Raw genomic sequence first — 17,031 nt, 5'->3', positions numbered from 1 at the left:
CTTCTTTCTTTCTTTCCTTTTTTTTTTTTTTTTTGGAGCTGAGGATCGAACCCAGGGCCTTGCGCAAGCTAGGCAAGTGCTCTACCACTGAGCTAAATCTCCAACCCTGGCCTTGAATTTGTAAGCAATCATCCTGTCTCAACTTCCTGATTGCTGAATGGCAGGAGCCCCCAGGCTGAGTCTTCTTGTCTTGGGAGAACATATTCCTAGCTACAGCTAGCCGCTGTATAGCTGCACTGTTGGTCAAAAGGGGAAAGCTTCTGCCAAGCATGTTCATCCTGTGGCCCATGAGCCCCCATGTGCCCCAGGAAAACTAGGAATGCAACCCAACACAAAACTGTAAACTCACCTAAAATGAGATTTGAGTGGGTGGTAATTTATTTTACTGTAACTTCATTGTGTGGCTCTGGGGCATGAAATGTACAGATGGCAATCTCACCTCTCAATGTTAAAAGGTTGGACACACTTGAGGGACTCACTAAGGAGTATGAATTGTTCATTACCAATCCATTTGCAGCATCAGGAAACCTGTGGCCCCTCTGCCCGTAACCTCTATGATCTTGATAATGTATTGGAAAAAAAAACAAGACAACTCTCTGATCTCCACACACCCTCCCTCACCCTCTGAGGAAGCCACACCAGGAAGCCTGCACCTCCGCTTGTGGAGATACCCTTCACTAGCTGCCCTTGGACTTTAGGGAGGGGGAAGGGGAAGCTTGGAGCTTGTCACATGTTGTCCTGGTTGACACTCCCTCTGCAGACCTCAGGTTGCAGTGAGAAGAACTAGGGGAGGTTCCAGGAGAAGGGACCCGATAGGGAGGTGTGTGTGTGTGTGTGTGTGTGTGTGTGTGTGTGTGTGTGTGTGTACTTTCTGTCATATGCACGCAAGTCTTCACAGGGGCCAGAAAAGGGGCTTGCACATAGATAAGTGAACAGTTCTTACAGCTTATATAACCACACCCAATGTAATATCATTTTTTCAACAATAGGTCTGTAAATATCCCACTACATTCTTCTGCAATATCATTAACATAGCAGTTTTGGGAAAATTCACTTTGCTACCAGGAGGAGGATTCACACATAATAGTTAAGAAGATAATAATGTTTAATAGCTAATTAATACTTAAGACAAATACTCTTTTTTTTTTTTTTTTTTTTGGTTTTTCGAGACAGGGTTTCTCTGTGTAGCTTTGGAGCCTGTCCTGGATCTCGCTCTGTAGACCAGGCTGGCCTCGAACTCACAGAGATCTGCCTGGCTCTGCCTCCTGAGTGCTGGGATTAAAGGCATGCGCCACCACCCCCCGGCTCTTTCTCTTTCTTAATTAGGCCTCTGTCTTAGGTATGACAGACCTGTATGAGCTGTGGTGATATTTTATATGTGCTTTAATAAATAAAGCTTGCTGTCGGGCAGTGGTGGTGTGCGCCTTTAATCCCAGCACTCGGGAGACAGAGCCAGGTGGATCTCTGTGAGTTCGAGGCCAGCCTGGGCTACCAAGTGAGTTCCAGGAAAGGTGCAAAGCTACACAGAGGAACCCTGTCTTGAAAAATCAATCAATCATTCAATAAACAAACAAACAAATAAATAAATAAAGCTTGCCTGGAGGCCAGAGGAAATAGCAAGCCATTTTAAGTAAACAAAGAAGTTGGGTAATGGTAGCACATGCCCTTAATCTTATCACTTCTGTGTGTTCAAGACCACCCTGGGAAATAGACCCAGGTGTGGTGACTCACGCCTTAAATCCCCAACTAGTTAACCATGGAGGTCTGGAGGCCTGCACAGACAGACAGGAAGTGACAGAGCTGTGTAGGAAGAGGAAGTGATGTAGCTGAACGGAGAGAGCAAATCAGATGGCAGAACAGCAAGGCATATAGACGTGGGTAACAGGAAGTAACTTGTATCTGGAAGCTGCAGAGTTGGTGAGGTAAGGTTGGCTGTGGCTTTCCCTATTTCCCTGACCTCTCTAAGACTTTTAACCCTATATTTGGCTCTGTGTTTTTAATTTAGTAAGACTATTTAGAAATTTGTCTACAGTGAGCTTGCCAATGACAATGTCATTTTGAGTCAGTGTGGTATGGACCTTCACGCTCAGACACTCACTCTTGCTATGGATAATATTGATGGGGCTATCAGTGTTAGCATCCTCATTAAGGTTTATCACATAGACCATGCAGCCAGGAAGTAACAGGTCATTCAGTTTGATGGGTTTTAGTGGCACTCTTACCCTGTGAGAAAAAGTCATGAAACATGAAAGGGATAGATGTGATCAGGCCTCCTGAAGGACACGTGTGGGAGAAGGGGGCAGGGGGGGACATGGGGCCTGCCTTTTAAGGGTCACCTTGCACATGGGTACACAGCCCATGGGGGCTACTCCACACATGCGCATAGATCATGTGGTTACACTGATTACGTGTGTGTATGTGTGTGTGTGTGTGTAAGGATTATGTCCTTAATTACATCACCAGCCTTTGACAGCATCCCAGCCTAGAAAGCAGGCGTGCTCTCTCTGTGCCCTCTCTTTCCATATTGCCTCTCCTTCTGTATTTTCCCTCCTTTGCAAGTCTTTCTCTCTGTCTCTGTGTCTCCCTCTCTCTGTCTCTCTCTGTCTCTGTCTCTCTCCCCCTCTCAATTAAGCTCTAGAAAGGTAACCATGGCTCTTGATTCTTCTGTGACTGATACATCCAGCACTCTTCTCCATCTGCATGGCCGCTGCTGGTGGTGGCCAGCCACGAGCGCCGCTGCTTAACCAACAACGTGACCGGACAGTGCATGGGTTGTGTAGGACTTATGACCCGGAAATGGCTAGGTGGAAATGACTAAGTGTCCTGCAGGGGCATGCCTGACCATGGGGGCAGGGCTGGAATTCCTATCATAGTTTACATGTTTTATTCTTGGAAAGTACTTGGTAAATATTGCAGCCTAGACATGTTTTAAATTTATTCTTACTTTCAGAAATCTCATCTTTCTGGGTTTCCATCCCTTTCATCAGCTTCTCTATCTTGTTCTTTTATGGCAGTTTCTTCTTGGGCTTTTTGAAGGACAGCAAAATCCAAGCCTTTCATCCTTTGGGTGTATTCAATGTTACCATCCAATTTGGGGCGAATTTGTTTCTTTGCTCTGTAAGAAATTCTTTTGGCTTTGGCAGCCCCATTTCTAGCTCCAAATAGCTCGGCTTCCTGGCCATTCTTGCTCAGGTCCTCTCTCCCTTTCTTGGCCTGGTTATGACACTTCCTGCTTCTCAGCATCTCTTTCCTCAAGTTTTTTGTTTGTTTGTTTTGTTTGTTTGTTTGTTTTGGTTTTTCGAGACAAGGTTTCTCTGTGTAGCTTTGCGCCTTTCCTGGAACTCACTTTGGAGACCAGGCTGGCCTCGAACTCACAGAGATCCACCTGCCTCTCCCTCCCAAGTGCTGGGATTAAAGGCGTGTGCCACCACCTCCCCGGCTCAAGCTTGACGTAATGACTTTTCTTTTTCCTCTTTTGCTTGGCTGGGTCTTCCTTTTCAGTGTGCCCCCTTGACACTTCAGGTTGAGGAGACTTAGACGGTAGTGACTGAGTTTTCAGAAGTTTCCTGAAGGTTTCGTTCATGAGTTTTGGCTGGTGGAAGGAATAAGGAACCTTGCTCCTGGGTAGGATGAAGGTGTGTGGGGGGAGTGACTTAGAAGCTCATTTAGACATTTCTCCAGTGGCCCTTCTGATACCCCAAGGACAGGAGTGCTATAGCAGAGAACAGCAACCATCTTCTCCTCGTAAACTCAGCCCTTCAGACTCTCTGTGACTCTCAAAAAAGCTTTATGGGTCTTCAACCTCAGGAACTTCCTGCCCTCGGGGACTTCGAGTCCCTCAGAAGCTTCACAACCCAGAAGCTTCCGCCCCCCCCCCAGAGGCTTGGTGCCCTGCAGAAGTTTCCAGGCCTTCGGGAGTTTGTCTTCCGGTGGTGCTGTGCGTCCTGAGCTTCCCTCCACCCCAAACATTCTGACCGCCTTAAGTACAGGCGATTTGGTATATGTTATTTAGTTTGTACCGTCCTCTCAGGGGCTTGGGGTACAGCTCAGTGGCAGAGTGATTGCCTAAACAGGACGGGGGATTCAACCTCAGAACCACTGGGAACGTACAACATTAAAAATAAAAACAAAACCAAACAAAAAATCCCGGCACCTTTTCAGCCCAGTTTGTTACCCTTCACAGAAACTGTACCCCAGCACTGGGGTTGCTAGTGCAGGCCACTCCATCTGGCTTTTACACGGTTGCTGAGCATCCAAACCCGGTCCTCCTCAAGCTTCTGCAGCAAGCATCCTTACTGAGCTATCTCCCCAGCCTCTCCTAATACCACAGTTTTTCTCCCAACCACATTAACTGCTTTGACAACAATCATAGTTTAATCTGTACCATGCCTACTAGAAATTAGCACTTCTTAGGCTGGGAGCATACCTTGGTGGTAGAGTGCTTTTCTAACTGTACATTGCCCTGGGCTCTATCTTCAACATCAACTTAAAAGGCTAAAAGTGTCTATTGTACAATACTGTAGCCACTGTCTCAAAAATAACACTTCCACCATTGCCCCAAGTATAACACTGTAGCCACTGCCCCAGTTATAACACTGTAGCCACTGCTCCAATTACAACACTGTAGCCACTGTCCAGGTTGAAACACTGTAGCCACTGCCCCAGTTATAACACTGTAGCCATTGCCCCCCTCAGACATCTGAAGCCACTGCCTCAATTATCAGTTTTAACACTGAATCCATCGCTCCACTTAGAACTTGGTAGCCTCTGCCTCCGAGTCCTCTGAGTCCAGGAAGAGCTTGTTATAGCTGTAGGTCAACCTGCTTGTTTATATATGTATGGATGGATTGGGTCAGGTACCTGCTTTCATTACAATTGAGAGACAAGGTAAGGAATAAGTAGGCACTACCTATCTCATACTAATGGTGGCTGTAAGGGTGGTTCATGTATGCCAGACAGAAATGGCTGTAGTTCGTTCATATTATAATGCTGTTGGGTCCTGCCCAACTATCAAACAGCCTTGAATGGAAGAGTGAGGATTAAGAAATAATAGATACGAAAAATAGAGATGCAGATGTAAAAGAAAAAGGTAGAGACACAGAATAACATCGGGAGGGCTCTGGGTCAATACCACAATCGTCCTGAGTTTATTATTCATAGCCTTTTTATATATCTGCTAGAGGAGAGGCAAAAGATTTCCCCCTCTCAAGGTGGAGGTACAAAGTAAAAACAAGTGTAAACACCTCTAGTAGTCAAGACATCTGGTAACCACACCTTTGGCCAAAGCATCTTGTTATACAGTCTTACTGAACTTAGACTCTGACCTTGAGTCAAGATGGAATAAGGCCTCACTTTGGAGTCTCTGTGGGCCTTCACATAATGCCTAATGATCTGGGGTTTTTTTCCCCAAACCTATTTCCACAGACATTTAAAATTCTTTTAACATTTTGCATTTATTTACATGAAATGCTGCAGCATCATCTATTTAAAAAATCTGCATAAACTTTTAATAACTGCAAATATTTTGCTTCTTACAATAGTTTGCCTAAACCTAGACTTGAACCCAAGTCTTGGCTGATGCTAGAGCCCATGTCTTTCCCAGTACATGTTGAACAAAGTTTCTGGAAGATTGAATCTGGAAATGGAAGTGCCAGGAGTTAGTAATAGATGGTGCTGTTTTCTCAGTTCTTATTTGGAGCACTATTTCCAGATCTAATTTGCTTTTAACCTCTCTGGGTCAGTTTTAAAATGATTTGCCATCATTGTTACAGGAATGGTTTTCCCCAAACAAATACAGAGAAAATCCTATCATTACAAATTAATTTTTAAACCTGGGAAGGTCTGAAGCCCAAATTGTCAGTACAGGGAGCTAAATATAATCTCTCACACTGAGAAATATATCCAATGTCCCGCTTAATAATTCAGGGCATCTAGTACAATCTGGAAGGATGTCAGGCCTACATTTCCTGTTCATGGGGAAATTTGCTCTCTTTACTGCATTCTGCGTTGATCTGCTACTGAAGAAGGAAACCAGCAATAATCCCTAAGAAATGGCAAAGGCTAGGAATGACATTATTCTAATTTACCAAAGATAGGTCCACTGAATAGAAAGGAGTGTCCTTTAAATCTAGTCTTCAGAGGCAAGAGATTTGATGTGGATTTTTTTTCTTTTTCTTTTTTCTTTTGTCTCCATTGCACAGTGTTTTATAGTCTGTGTTTCTAAGATTTAGCAATATGGCTAATTTAGTTTGGAATGCCTGATACTTGCATTACTAGTCAAGCAGTGTATATAATACCATTTTAATACTTGAATCTTTAAGCCAGAGGGCATTTAACTGAAACAGTAACTCACCTCCCTGTACCATATATTGGATACACAGTGTAACTTAACTTCTTTTTTTTTCTGTGCTGAGAATCCAACTCAGGACCTGGCACGTCTAGGCAAATGTTCTCCCGGTGAGCCATATCCAAGTCCCAAATGGAACGTAATTTTTTCCTAAATGAATCCTTGTGTGAGTTTCCTTCCTGCAGATCCCATTTCATGTACTCAGCACATCCCTTCCTCCATGCCCCTAGCCAACCAAAAGTGAATTCTGTAACTCAGGATGGTTTCAAACTTTGTGTTCTTGGGCTGGGGAAAAGGCTCAGTTGGTAGATTGTTTGCCACACAAGTGTGATGCCCTCAGTTTGATCCCCAGGACCCGGTGAAAAAGCCAGATGTAGTGGTGTGTCCTTGTAATTCCCACAGTGGGCGGACAAGTGCAGGTGGATCACTGGGGCTCACTAGCCTGCCAGCTGAGTTGAATTGATGAGCTCCAACCAATGAGATACGCTGTCTCAAAAAGTAAAGTAGATGGCACCTGAGCAATGCCATCTGAGGTTGACCTCTGGCTTCCACATTGCATGTGACCACACACACACACACACACACACACACACACACACACACACACACCCTCTATTCTTCTGCCTCAGCCTCCTGAATGGTGGGATTTGGGATGTACATCACTGCTTTATCATTCTTTACCTTAGGCCAAATACTTCCTCTGTTTGGAACTTTGGTTGATCTCTGAGCAAGAGCAGTTGCTTATTCAAAGTTGTCTGGGTTCCATTTGTAAGTTTACACAGCAAAGCATCATTGATAGTTGAATTGCACATTCCCTGAAAGTTACTGATAAAGGCTTCCAGCTAAACAACTTAGTGACTGTACTCCTGGTGTTCGTGGGAGTTTGGTTTCAGAACTGTCTTGAATAGCCAAATGTCCTTATCTAGAGTGCTGTAGTGTCTGCATCGAACCTACACACACATCCTCTTGTAAACTTGAACTCTCTAAGTAGCCATGCCGTGTTGTTAGGGAAAAGAAGCTAACAAAAAGAGTGGGCACATGTTCAGTAAAGACTTTTTTTCTGGAATAGTTTAGACCTGGAGTTGGTTAAATCTTTATACTTGGAGCCTTTGGCTACAGAGGGCCAGGTCAACTGTCCATTCACACTTCAGAATGTTCTGCAGCTGTAGTGAAAACAGGAAGGTTTTTGGATTGATTGCTAAGATATACTATTGAATGAAAAAAATCGAAGAAAAGGCCAGGCAGTGGTGGCACATGCCTGTAATCCCAGCACTCGGCAGTCAGAGATAGGTGGATCTCTGTGAGTTCGAGGCCAGCCTAGTCTAAAGAGCAAGTTCCAGGACAGCCAGAGCCATACAAAAAAACCCTGTCTCAAAAAACGCCCCCCCCCGAAAAAAATCAAAGTAAAGAACTGTGTCCCACTATTTACATACAAAGGAGGAGATTGATGACAGATAGTAAAGATGCACATTTGCTTGTACAGATATAAAACATCTCTGAAGAAAGCATGAGCTACTGATAAAATTGCTTACTGTGGTGGTTTGAAAGAAAATGGCCCCCAAAGAGATGTGGCTTTGTTGGAGCAGGTGTGGCCTTGTTGGAGGAAGTGTGTCACTGTGGGGGTGGACTTTGAGGTCTCATACATGCACAAGCCACACCTAGTGTCTCAGTTCACGGCTTGTTGCCTGCACAAGATGTAGAAGTCTCAGCTACCTCTCCAGTGCCATGTCTGCCTATTGGTGAAATTATTAAGGCCACTCCACATAGTTAAAAGGGAGGTTTATTTTGTGGGGTAACTCACAAGTGAAGGGATAGGTAACAGGCTCTGGGAAAGGTATGGCGCAGCCTGGTGGTGTTCTCTGGAGAACTCTGCTTGGTCTACCTCCAGCGTCCAGGGTCCTGGAACCAAGAGAAGTCTCTCCTCTTGATCCTGGGTCTTCAGCATCCTCCCTCAGCCCCGCCTTGTGGGCGTGACCATTACCGAAGCCTCATTGGGGGTTGGAACTTGCAGATCAAAGTTGGAATGGCTACCCACTACATCTGCCCACATGCCACATGGTAATGGACTGACCCTCTGAACTGTAAGCCACCCAATTAAATGTTTTCCTTCTAAGAGTTGCCACGGTCATGGTGTCTCTTCACAGCAATAGAAACCCTAGCTAAGACACTTACTTTGGAGGGAGAGGAGCAGGATGGCTGAGGAGAGGAGTGTGAGGAACACTCTCCATTCACTTGCCTTGCACCACGATTGGGATATACAACTCAATGTTGCCAACTAAACAGCCTCAAGAATTCTCTTCAGAACCTTAGGCACCTCTACCCAAGTATGATCTAAATCTTGACTTCCACCATGAAAAAGAATTTCAGGATGAGTTAGAGAGGAGCATGATTAGAAAATGTATTGAGTAACAAGAAAGGCAAGACCCACTTGAAGATAGCTGAATGAGGCAGCGTACATGCCTTAGCAGCAGCTATAGAAGTGATTGGTGGCTTTGAAGTTACTTAATCTTCAACTAAGTTTAGACCTTAGCCACAGAACCTGCCCTTGAAGGGGAGACCTTTAAAGTGGACTGTACAGGCTTGCAGGTGGAGAAGGGGGTGCCGGCAGAGAGGAGGCCATTGATCAAAGGGACCCTTAGTTATCCCTAGGTGGTGAGGAGGTTGGATTTTAGGCATGCTTCATTAGCCAGCTTAACAGTGTCATTAGGATGTTTCCCAGAGAGGGGAGTGCAATTCTTACGCAGGTGCTCAACAATGTCAAAATGCCTGGGTACCATCTATAAAGAAACAAATCTGAACTGTACAGGAAGCCCTTTCCTTCATCAAGTCCCCTCTATTTCCTAACTATCCCCTCATCCCCTGCCTCAGGACCTCACTATCCTTCAGGGGTTGTTTTCACACTCACACTCTCTCACCTCTGAAGATACCAGAAGATACCTCTGGGCTTTTCCCGTCCCTTTGTATAAAATGGTGCATCCTCCTGGCATCTTTAAACCATCTTTAAGTTACTTGTAGTGTGCAGTGTGATATAAATGCTCTGTAAATGGTTGTTATATTGTTGTTTAGGAAATAATGACAAGAAAAATGTCTGGAGATGTTCAATAAAGACACAATTTGGAATGTATTTTTCTGTCTATGACAGGTTGAATCCACAGATGCTGCACCCGTAGATATGGAGAGTCAACAATACACCCTTTGGTTTCATAGTTTTTTAAGATTTATTTGATTTTGTGTGTGTGTGTGTGTGTGTGTGTGTGTGTGTTTGTACCTAAGTATATATATGTGCATCACGTGGGTGCAGGTGCCTGTGGAGCCCAGGAGAGTTACTGGAGTTTCAGGTGTGTCACCCAATACGGTTCCTGAGAACCAAACCTAGTTGCTCTGCAGGAGCAGTAAGTGCCCTATCCTTTGAGCTATCTTCCCAGCCCCTGCTATCTTGAAATTTGAACCATGCAAATACAGTCCTTCACAAAGACATGAATAAACAAAAATTAAATAACTGGTGATATTTTATTTGTGTGTTAATAAAGCTTGCCTGGAGATCAGGGGAAAAAGACCAGCCATTTTAAGTAAACAAGAAGTCAGGCAGCACCACGCCCTTAATCCCTTAGCACACAGGATCTCTGTGTGCTCAAGGCCACGCTAGGGAACAGAGCCAAGCGTGGTGACACACTCCTTTAATCCCAGTACCAACCATAGAGACTTGGAGGTCTGTACAGATAGTCAGTGACAGAGCTGTATAGGAAGAGGAAGTGAGGTAGCTTGGCTAAGAGCCAATGAGAGGGCAGAAAAGCAAGGCATATAAGCCTGGGTAGACAGGAAGTCACACTCTTTGGGAGCTTCGGAGTTCGTGGGCTGAGGTTAGCTGGTGGCTTTCCATATTTCCCTGATCTCTCTAAGGCTTTAACCCAAATTTCTGGCTCCGTGTTTTGTATTTAATAAGACCACTTAGAAATTTATCCATACATAGCCAGAGCAAGAAGGGCAAACACCACCTGCCTAAGAGGAACATGTTAGCTGCTTTTCTTGTTACAACAAAATATCCAACAAAAGCCACCAAGGAAGGAAGGGTTGATTTGGCTCACAGTTTAAGAGTATGGTGCATCAGAGAGGGGAAGGCATGGCGGCAGGAGCGGGAGGCAGCTGCTAACACTGCAGCCATGGTCAGGAAGCACCAGGGACAAGACAGCTTCTCATTTCACTTTCCCGTTCTCCATTTTGTTTGGTCTGGGGTCTCAGCCCATGGAATAGTGCATCCCACATTCAGGGCGGAGTGGGTTTTCCTCTTTCAGTTAACCTAGAAACTCCCTGGCAGACATACCCAAAAGGTGTGATTCTGGATCCTGTCACGGTTAACTGTCACAAGGTGGTAGCGGGTCACCTTGGGGAAGGCCTTGGTCTTCCCCTCTTACCTATAGTAATGTTAAGAATGGCCATTGCTGGAGAAGGGTTATGACAAGGCCTTTCTGGAGGCCTGCTTGGAATACCTCTCCCAGGAACTCTTGGTGCTCAGTGGCTACTCCTGGGCAAATGGGTGGGGAAGTCAAAGAGATTCCTGGGATTTCAGGGACCAGAGCCTTAGCCCTTCATGTTCACAAAATCTTTTTCTGGTGGCTTGAGATGGTCCTGGGGGTCAGTTGCCGTAGAAGGGACATGGTAACCCTTGGCAAAGTCACCAAGTAGGAATAAGCTGAACTAGGCTCAACATGGTGGCATAGACTGTTGCCAAGAAAGCCAGGTTCTTCTGTGATGGGACTCAGCTTGCATTACCCATCCCCATTTCCTCACCTTTTTATCCCCAGAGCATTTCTCGTTACTAGGAAGAGACTGACAGAATGAATGTTAGACCTGTTGTTGTAGACTGCTAATGGTCACCAATGAGCCTTCTCTGGTACCTGTGCAGTGCCCCCACGCTAACTCTAACCTGGGCAGCGACACCCGGGTGTCAACTCAGCTCACAACCTAGTGGGCAGAATCAACCACATGACCCTGCATAACCGCAGATGGAGGAAAGGGTGGGGGCAGGAAGGTATTGATACAAGTTCTCTAAAACGAGATTGACTAAAATACTGACACCTTCTTGCTGGTTCTCCCATCCCTAGATTTTTGTCTTTCTAATAATGACAGATATTTGGCATAGGAGTCTCTTCCATGCAAAATATTCCCCCATATATGATCCTTGTAGGAATTATTGAAAAGGTAAACTGAAGCTGGGTGTGGTGGTACGTACCTGTGATCCTAGCACTGGGGGAAGATCAGGAATTGAAAGCCAGCCTTAGCTACATAGTGAATTGGATGTTAGCCTCAGCTACACGAGACAGCTCCTCAATAAAAATAAACAGATAAAATCGGGGACCTGTCCTTAGTGCATGAGCTGGCTGTTTGGAACCTGGGGCTTATGTGGGGACACTTTGCTCAGCCTGGAAGGAGGTGACAGGACCTGCCTGTACTGAATCCACCAGGTTTAAATGAATCCCCAGGGGAGTCTTGGCCCTGGAGGACATGGGAATGGAGGGGAGGGGCTGGGGGGAAGGTGGGGATGGGGACGGGATGGGGGAGGACAGGGGAACCCATGGCTGATGTGTAAAATTAAAACACAAATATAATAATAAAAAAACAGATAAAATCAAAACCTAACGGGTTTAGTTAGTCTTAGTCAGGGTTTCTATTGCTGTGATGAAACACCATGACCAAAAAGCAACGTGGGGAGGAAAGGGTTTATTTGGCTTACACTTCCACATTGTCATCGAAAGAAGTCAGGACAGGAACTCAGTGCAGGAACCTGGAGGCAGGAGCTGATGCAGAGGCTATGGAGGGGTGCTGCTTACAGGCTTGATCTCCATGGCTTGCTCAGCCTGCTTTCTTATAGAACCCAGGACCACCAGCCTAGGGATGGCACCACCCACAATGGGCTGGACCCTTCCCCATCAATCACTAATTAAGAAAATGCCTTCCAGGCTTGCCTACAAGCCAGTCTTGTGGAGGCATTTTCTCAATGGAGGCTTCCTCCTCTCAGATGACTCTAGCTTGTGTCAAGTGGACACCAAACTAGCCAGTACAGTTACACAAACAGCAATTCATGAGTTGGGTGGCTCCTACCAGGAGTCATTCAGGGGCTCCCCCTGGCTTTCCCAGGCTGCCTAGGGACAAAGAACAAAGGAAACCTGTAACTGACACAGCCGTACAGCTCCCCTCTTTGATTTAGCCCATCTGAAAAAACCTGTCATGCAAGCTTGAGTCTGGTGGCTTGAGCCTCCACCCTGTGTGTTTTTCTTTACTCCGGAGAATTACAAGAACTACATGGCTGGGGAGATAGCTCAGTCAGTGAGAAAAGTGCTTGCTGTACATGTATGAGGACCCAAGTCTGGACCCCCAGTATCCATGTAAAAGTTGGGTGCGGTGGGACATGGCTAAAATCTGTAACTCGAGAAGCAGAGATAGGTGGCTCTTTGACATTGACCTCTGGTCTACACACACACACACACACACACACACACACACACACACACACACACCAGCTGGCATCAATTAGTGTGTCTCTAAAGTGGATGCCCTGGAAATGTAATCTTCAATGCATTTGTGAACCAAGGAGTGCTAAAGATTGCCAAAAAGTGCCAGACCCGGGGGATGGGGGACTTTCTCGAGAGCTCTTCTAAACAGATTCAGGCAGTGGGACCTAGATGAAAGAGATGAGTTGGGGTCCTTCCCCTCTTACTCTTTTCTTTGTTACAACACGATGAGACAATTTAGCAAAAGACACTCTCCACATGTGGCTCCTCAGTCTGGCAAGGCCTGCTTTCAGGGGCTTCAAGTACTCGGGCAAGTCACGTGAGGCACACTAAGATACAACATTTCGATTCTGTGTGCACATGAATATCATGTGAGGCACACTAAGATACAACGTTTCAATTCTGTCTGCACATGAAGCAAAGCTGAGGTCATTTGTGAGACTTGACTGTCTGCTCACAGATGATTCTTCAGGCTTTGTTTCCATTTGAATTGACATTGACAAGCAGAAAACAATGGTATATGCCTGTCATCTTAGCATTCTGGATGCTGAGGCAGGTGGATAAAGCAATTAAGGCCAGCCTGGTCTATTCAGTGAGACTTTGTCTTCCAAAATAATAATAATAATAATAATAATAATAATAATAATAATAATAATAATAATAATAATAAAAAATCATATATGGTGGTGTACTACCCACAATCTCAGAAGCAGAAGAAGGAAGAGGAGTTCAAGGCCAGCTTTGGCTATATTCTAAATTCAAGGTCAGCCTAGACTACAGGAGAACTTGTTTTAATAAAAGGCCCCGTGATAAATGTTACTGTTACCATCATATTTTATCCATGAGAGAACTAAGACACAAGCTAAGCATGGTGACTTATGCCTGTACTCCCGGCAGTATGGAGTCTGGGTGCCTACTACGAACAGATGGGCCTAGCCAGGAGTAAGCTCAGTATTCCTGGCCTTTCAATCTATGTTTTAAAAGTATTTAAATATTATAAAATGTGGAGAAAGACAAAAAGAGAATCTGACAAGCCAGCTTGGGTTACATGCCTATACCTATAGCAAGAGGCTAGGGTATGCTGCGGCAGCCATATTGGAAGAAGGACCCAGTCTCCAAGAAGAGGAGTTCTCCTACCAGAAGAAGACAACCAGAAATGATGAGTTCACAAAAATCAGAACGCCCATTAAGTTTGGAATAGGAAGTGCTATGGAACTTCTACAAACAAGGAATCCCAAAGATGGCCAGCAAGCCCCCAGGAGCTGGGGGATAAGTAAGGAACAGCTGCCCCTTACAGCACTCCAGAGCAGCCAGACCTTTTGGCACCTTGCTCTTGGAGGTTCAGCCTTCACAAGAACGAACTGATGCCTGTCTGTTGTTTATGCCACTCAGCCTGTGGTTCGTCCTGGTTCCAGCAGGCTGAGACACTTGGCCGGACAGTGTGAGACTCTGGCAAAGGCTGCTATTAATTCCTCTCTGACTCACTTCTATTTCTTTTGTCTCTCAATTTGACATTGACCTCTGGTCTCCATATAAACATGGACACATCAATGTTGGTCTCCAGTGCACCTGTGGCTGCCCAGCCTCCAGCCAGAAATGCTACAATCTTGAAGCCACTGTTGTGTCTCAGAACTGCTCTCGCCAAATAAAAGAAAGGCCTTTTCCTGATAAGAGATGAAGTGTGGTTATGTCTGAGCCTTGCCTGTGTGGCTCGTCATCTGTGTCATTTACTCCAGATAGGCTGCAGGACTGGGTGCCTCACTAATCCCACCTTATGAGGCTACAGAGGGAAGAGCATAAAACATACAGCCTGGTAGGTTACCCTGTAGTGAGAACACTCTCTTTGTAAGTGTCCAGAGTGTCATGGTGTGCTTCCAATATTCTTTGCTTTTCCTGTGAAGATTTATTTAAGGTTTGGTAAAATCCCATAGCTAATTGCGAGCTGTTTTTATTCAGTTATTTGAAGAACATTTTCCAACTTACTACATGTAGTGTGTGTGTGTGTGTGTGTGTGTGTGTGTGTGTGTATTTGTGTGTGTGTTACAGTATGCAGGACAGTGCGTATGTGGAGGTCAGAGGACAGCTTGCAAGAGTCGGTTCTTCTTTCTACCATGGAAGTTCTGAGAATGGAACTTGGGTCATCAGTTTTGGCAGCAAGCACCTTTACCTGTATTACTAGTTAGTTTCCTGTTCCTGTGATAAAACACTGCAATCAATGCAACTAATAGAGTTTCTTTGGGCTTATGGTTCTGGAGGGAGAGTCCATCATGGTGGGGAGGCATGGCAGCATTCGGCAGGCAAAGCTGTAGCAACATGAGGCTGAGAGCTCACATCCTTTACTTCAAGCACCAAGGAGAGAGAGAAACTGGAAGTGGACAGGGGACTTTGATGCTCCAAGCCCATCCCCAGTGACATACTTCTTCCTGCAATGCAGCACGACGTAAGCCTCCCCAAACAGTGCCACCACTGGGGACCAAGACTTCAAATATGCAAGAGTATTGGGGACATTTTTTTCATTCAAACTACTGTACCTGCTGAGTCCTCTTGCCAGACCCACATACTGTTTTTTTTAAGTTATTTATTTTATGTGTTTCAGTGTTTGCCTGTGTGAGGGTGTCAGATATTGTGTGAGGGTGTCAGATCTTAGAGTTACAGATAGTTGTTAGCTGCCATGTGGGTGCTGGGAATTGAACCCAGGTCTTCTGGAAGAGTAGTCAGTGCTCTGAGACACTGAGCCATCTCTCCAGTCCCCCCACATACTGTTTTATAAACACTAAAGAATGTGGAGCTGAATGTGGTAGTAGAGGCCATGGAAGTGACATGGATGGGATGTCCCCAAGTCTAGTTTAGTTGAGGCAGAAGTGAGAGAGCCTACAACCCCAGTAACTGGAACTGGTTGGAACTGATTAGGAAGCTCCTGTGACGCAGCTCCGGTCACAGCAGGAACAGCACGTTATCTAGACTCCCAAAGAGCTTGTTCTCTTCTAGAAGGTCTGAAAGTGAAGACCCAGTCTAGGTGGGAGGACCAGAGCTGCTGGGAAAACTGAAGTCTACAGGAGACAGTGGAGCTCTCCTGTAGATCAGGAAATACAAGAGGCTTGCTCTCAAAATGGAACCTGTGCTCCTCATTAGCTGGGTGGACTCAGTGTTGGCTGCTATTGGGAGAGCTGTTGGCAGATAGCTGTCAGCTGTGGGTAGGGTACCTTTGTGGCCTGCCTCAGCTACAGAGAGCAGCAGTTCATCCACACTGTAGCCTTTGGGGGGTGGTCTCTATTCTTTTATGGTTGCTAGAGCACAGAAGTCTGGACATCTTGAGACAGCTGTGAAAGGCCATTCTCTCCCCATAGTTTCCTGTGGGGATGATCAAGGCTGACCTTGGGTTTGTATCATGGTCATCTCACCTATTTTCCTCTTCCTTCTCCTTTTTCCAAGGGTATTTCACCAACATTCAGGGCTGCAGCAACTTGAATGTGTTTCCCCAAAGCTCTAGTGTTAGCTGAGTTCAATAGACACAGGTATGTACACATGCCTATAATCCCAGCACTCAGGAAGCTGAGGCAGAAAAACCAAGAAGTTGAGGGCAGCCCATGCTACGTAGTGAGTCCCTGTCTCAAACAAACAAACAAGCGACCCCACCCAACTCAAAACAAAACAAAACAACTTCTTGTGTTGGGAACTTGTTTCTCCAATTCCTGTGTTGATGGCATTTGGAGGTGAGACCTCTAGAAAGTAATATCAGATGAGATCATGAGGATAGGGCATCCTTGGTGACTTTAAAAGAACAAGAAGAAAGACTTCACCTAGGAGGTTTGTTTTGGGTGATGCTCTGTGTCATGCTATAACGCATCATGATATCCTTCAGCCAATGCTAAGACTGTGATCTTAGACTTTTCAGCCTCCAGAACCATAAACTACATAAACCTTTATTTTTTGTAAATCCCCCAGTCTCTGGGATTTTATTGCAGTAACTGAAAATGGACTAAGACATACATACTCATCTCTGACTCAGGGCTTCCTTCTCAAAGAACCCAACTTGGAAGATGCAGGCAAGTTAATTTGTTTACCAACCCCCAGCTTCCTTCATCCGAGAAGTAAGAGAGGCAATACCTTCCCGAGGGCTTATTCTGTGCTCTAACTGATTCACCATAGTCACAGTCCAGTTCCCAGGAAGCCACC

The sequence above is a fragment of the Onychomys torridus genome, chromosome X, assembly GCF_903995425.1.
Source record: "Onychomys torridus chromosome X, mOncTor1.1, whole genome shotgun sequence".
NCBI classification, from domain to species: domain Eukaryota; kingdom Metazoa; phylum Chordata; class Mammalia; order Rodentia; family Cricetidae; genus Onychomys; species Onychomys torridus.
Note: the sequence above shows the minus strand (reverse complement) of the source record.